At 41.9% G+C, this 5,419-nt stretch overlaps 1 long non-coding RNA gene across 1 annotated transcript; it reads right to left on the bottom strand.

Annotated features, from left to right (window-relative positions):
- Positions 1 to 622: 622 nt before the first annotated feature.
- LOC309536615 lies at positions 623 to 2,573 on the bottom strand. Its single transcript, XR_014221679.1, has 2 exons — positions 2,468 to 2,573; positions 623 to 748 (listed from the first exon to the last, which is right to left on the bottom strand). It is a non-coding gene; the product is annotated as an uncharacterized lncRNA (long non-coding RNA).
- Between the last annotated feature and the right edge of the window lie 2,846 nt (positions 2,574 to 5,419).

Consider the following 5,419-nt stretch of genomic DNA (forward strand, 5'->3'; position numbering starts at 1 on the left):
CTGGTGGAATGCTCTGTCACAAGAGACTAGGGCCCTGCGGGACCTGACATCTTTCCGCAGGGCCTGCAAGACGGAGTTGTTCCGCCAGGCCTTTGGTCAGGGCGCAGCCTGACTCCCTCCTCTGGCAACCTGCACAGAATTTTGCTTAATTGGTTGCCATCAATTTGATTTAATTAATTTTTATAATGAAATATTTTTAGATTGTGTAATTATTTTACTGTTTGATTATTTGATTGTTGTTAACCGCCCTGAGCCCGGATATAAATAAAATTTATTATTATTATTATTATTATTATTATTATTATTATTATTATTATTATTTAACCCACAGTGCCACCCATGTCTCTAGCTAGGTCCCTCTTTTTCACAGTTTCTCCTCATCACTGCCTCCCCATCCTGCCTGACTCTCCATCCCTTGAGAGCCCCTAATAGTCCTGAGCTACTCAACCCAACCTGTAGCCACCTGGGGCTGTCTCACCCCATTTGAATGAGGCACAGATTCTCTAAGTACTGCTGATTGACTAAGGATCCAGGCCATAGCCAAATTCAGTGCAAAACCCTAAGATGTTAATGATTCTAAATTGATGCAGAAACGTACGGCTGAGAAGTGCATTGTTACACATTTTAGTCCTGCAGCAGTGCTTCTTCATCTGAAAGAATTTACCATCCCCTGCAGTGAAGCTGTAATTGCCTGAGGAACAGTATTTGGATAACGAGCATTGCTTCAGAAGTTGCTCTTGGAATTTCACTATGAAAAAGAATTTGAAAGAATTAACTAGATATGGAGGTTTATTGCTCCTAAGACACGTTCATTGTAATGGTTCCAATTTTCTGTAATGTCTGAATGAGAACCTGTTCAAACAAATAACATGGAAAGTATTATTAAATGAGGCAATATAAAGTGATGGGTTTTATGAATTAAAATATGTACACACCACAATGTCATAGAAAGAAAAAATATCTAAATGTCTTCCAGCCATAATACTTAAAGCATTCAATAAAAGCTATTAAAAGTAAAGAAACAGATATCAATTAACCAGTGGAAAGATGTATTCTGAATGGCTTGTATGTGCCTGGTGGCATACACATTTTTCTGCAGGCATTTAAAAGATGCTTGCCAAGGATGGGTTGAATAATAGTGAGACAAGTGAAGCAAATATAAGTCAGATGATACTACCCTGGCCATGGCTACATTCCTCTTAGAAGTAATAAGAAATAGTAACCTACATACTCCGGATAAAACAAAGTGACCGCCTTTTAATCTTCATTGTATTTTTCTTTTATCTTGTTTTTGAAAATGATTTTGTAGGTCTTTCGACTGAAATAAATGATGTTGTTCTTCTTGGCAGTATCAGTTGCATTTTCAGCTGAATTTGGGGGAACCACTTGAAGCAGCCATTGTGCAGAGCTATTTCAATGGCTTTTGTTTGATTTGCTCAATGCAAACAGCTAGAAGTCTGTAAATTTTGATAATCAACCCAATTTGCAATGGAGCGTGAATAATTTCGATTGCAACTGTAGTTTGTAAAATATAACCGAAGCTTTCAAAGCTTTAATACGATCATAGACCAGAGTAAAGGGCATTAAATTTGGAATGAATGTAGAACTTCATTTCAGGTCCAATCTGCAGCATGAAGAATCATGGCTTCTTCTATACTTCTGACAATACATGTGCCATACAATGCACTCTCTCTGCTAGTCGATCATAACCGTTTACAGGGTGGGAAAATACTTCTCTGAACTCCTGTTGCCCAACCCAAGATACTTGGCAGAGGTTTAAAGACTGTCTCAAGGCAAATCTTAAAAAATGTAGTATCAACACTAACAACTGGGAAACACTGGCCTGCGAGTACTCCAGTAGGGAAACAGCCTTTAACCAAAGGTGTCAGAGGCTTTGAAGACACTTGAACTCAGGACGCAAGGGAGAAACATGCTAGGAGGAAGGCACGCTTGGCAAATCCACACCATGATCAATTCCTGCCAGGAAACCAATGCCCCCACTGTGGAAGTACATGTGGATCCAGAATTAGCCTCCACAGGCGCTTACGGACTCATTGTTAAAACCATGTTTATGGAAGACAATCTTACTCAGCTACAAGTGATCGCCAAGGAAGAAGACTTGGCAGGGAACTTCAACTGCACCAACCTCACTGTCCCATTTCCCCTCTCTCTCCAAGTATGTAGGAATGATGCAGGAACAGATGGTCAAGTGAGCACAACCATCCCACCCAAAATAGCCCCACAGTATTTTAGCAGCTGAGGCGAACCACAAAATGGCAACCACACACTCTAGGGAAGATGGATGGGTGAACACGTACATCAAGCTGGAAATCTGATGCCTGTGATCAGGTGATTTTAGATTCCCCATTTTCAAATGTTAGCGATTCCTTACTTCAGGATTGGGAAGCTGTGATGCTTAACTTATTAATTTCAAAAACAAAAGACAAAAAAAACGGATAAATCTTACCTATATTTGTACGCAGAACACTGGCAACACAGGAATCTTCTCGCAAGTTACAAGGTTTTTTTACATAGTGATCATATGTCAGTCCAGTATTGTTATACACATGTCTGCAGTACAGAGGTAATGCTGAGGATAGGAACCAAAGATTACTTCATGGATTATTATTATCATTAACATTATTATTTGGTTTTGTGGTTTCCTTCATTTGACACAGAGAAGGAGGTGAGAATGAATTAAATCTTTTAAATGAAATGGGGTTCAAGTTAATAATATATTTTTTAAAAATTAAATGAGTAAAAGCCATTGGCCAGAACACTGGTTTAATTATTTCCAAGAGGTTTGAAGGTAAACCCTCCCTTTACCACGGCCCATTCCCCCCCCCCATCCACTTCAATTCCTTTTTTTCTTCTACAGTTTGATTACAATCTTAGATGTGAGCTTAGCTAAAGGAGCAATGGCCAGACGATGAGCAAGAGGAAGGCAAATTGTGACAGATCCTTTCCCCCTTACCTGCAGGTCCAGTTTTAAATCTAAATTGATCTTATCCCATCATTTAGGCATGAAAAAAAGCATTGGGGAAACTGGGAACTCTCTGTAGGAATACTCTGTACCATCACTTACTAGACCTCTTGGGGAGAAGGTTTTGCATTTCAACCAGTTTTAAGCAGAGTTAAATGAACAGGGTTAGATGCAGTTGAAGAGAGTTGGACTTTAAGGGGGGGGGATAGGACAGTTAAGAGGGGAGAAAGAGGGGACTTCCTGGAAGCACATACTGTTCTGCATGATATGGACAAAGTGGAAATACAAATATTTTGATCCCTGTCTCGTAAGACTAAAAAAGCTACCAATTTGAATGGCTACACAAAAGGTTTACACAAATGATGCAGAATTAGGCTACCAGTGGCTACTAAACATAGTACCTTCAGTTACTAGCATATTTCAAATATCCTTTTAAAACTCTATCCATTTCTGTTGCTCTTGGTTTCTATTTTTTTTTATTTATTTGATTTCTGCACTTGCCTCCAAGCAGCTCAAGGCTGGGTACATGGTTCTCCGCTCCCCATTTTATCCTCACAAGAACATTGTGATGTAGGTTAACCTGAGGTCTAGTGACTGGTCGAGGATCTCCCAGTGAGCTTTGTAGCTGAGTGGGGATTTGAACAGTGGTCTCCTGGATCCTTGTCTGAACCACTAATGACTACAACACACTAGCTCTCTTAATTTCAGCTCTCCGGATTCCTCTGTGCTTCTAAATATTATTTATGTAAAAGTTCCCCATCCTACTGGTTCCTACTTACCTGGAGAAAGCAGGGCCAAGAGGAGGCATGTGCTCAGGAGTGCCTTCATCGTTCTAGAAAGAGAACTGATGCCCGTAGAGGCTTACTTGGAGGGATTTATAGGCTACGTGTTTGTGCTGCAGGCAACACTTGGGGACAAATGTTCAGTGAGTTCTGGGAAGAGGAGGGTTTTTTCCCCCCTTTGGCATAAAGACATAGAGAAAATGATGAAATTCAAAGCTCACTGTTGAAATTGTCTGAATAATTTCACCACAATCTCATTAGTTGTCAACAGGCACTTTTCAAATTTCTTCTTCTATACCAGGGGTCTGCAACCTTTAAGACAAAAAGAGCCGCTTGGACCCGTTTCCAAAAAAAACAACAACAACTGGGAGCCGCAAAAACATTGCAACATTTAAAACAAATATGACACTGCATATATTGTTTCTGGCCTTAATGCTATATATACAGGATCGTGCAGTCAGCTGTCAATCTCAAGAAAAAAGGACAAATTAATAGCTAATTAAAATATTTAATTTACAACCAGGTAACCAGGTAAAACAGGGACGCGGGTGGCGCTGTGGGCTAAAGCCTCAACGCCTAGGGCTTGCCGATCGAAAGGTCGGCGGTTCGAATCCCCGCGGCGGGGTGCGCTCCCGCTGTTTGGTCCCAGCGCCTGCCCACCTAGCAGTTCGAAAGCACCCCCGGGTGCAAGTAGATAAATAGGTACCGCTTACCAGCGGGAAGGTAAACGGCGTTCCGTGTGCGGCTCTGGCTCGCCAGAGCAGCGATGTCACGCTGGCCACGTGACCCGGAAGTGTCCCCGGACAGCGCTGGCCCCCGGCCAATAAATGTGAGATGGGCGCACAAACCCCACAGTCTGTCAAGACTGGCCCGTTCGGGCAGGGGTACCTTTACCTTTACCTTTAACCAGGTTAATGGGACTTTTGCTCCTGAACCTCAGTGTTCAGTATCTGCACATCAGGGCTGTAAGACGTCACCTTCATTTTCACACAGGCTTGCAAGCTGTCATCTGTGAGGCGTGATTGGTGTTTGTTTTTAATATAGTTCATGTTGGAGAAGACCTGCTCACATACATATGTGGAAGAGACCACAAGGGCCCTCGAGTCCAACCCCCTGCCAAGCAGGAAACACTATCAGAGCACTCCTGAGATATGGTTGTCAAGCCTCTGCTTAAAGACCTCCAAAGTAGGAGACTCCACCACACTCCTGGGCAGCAATTCACCAAACTTTCACCAAACTTTCCCCTGCTTCAAGCAACTAAAAAGGGGCTTCAGGCAACTAACTCTACGTGGAATTCCACGCGACCGCGACTGCATAATCAATGCCACAAAATGCCAAAGAAAATTAACCAGGGCCCCAGTGAACCATAAATCATAATCAGTGCCTGATGTAAATAATAATTAATAATGAGGGCCCAATGTCATCCTCGTCATTATAAAAATAATCCCTCTCTTCGCGCTGCCCAGCCTCCCAAGAAAAAAACCCCACTTCAAAAGGTCACAAAGCACAAATTCCATGCGACCACAACTTGCTATGCCCAATAACCAATGCCCCCAAATGCCATAGAAACTTAATCAGGGCCCCAGTGTACCATAAATCATAATCAGTGCCTGATGTAAATAATATATAATAATGAGGCATTCGTCATTATAAA

This window comes from Podarcis vaucheri (genome assembly GCF_965113315.1).
Source record: "Podarcis vaucheri genome assembly, chromosome: 7".
NCBI classification, from domain to species: Eukaryota; Metazoa; Chordata; class Lepidosauria; order Squamata; family Lacertidae; genus Podarcis; species Podarcis vaucheri.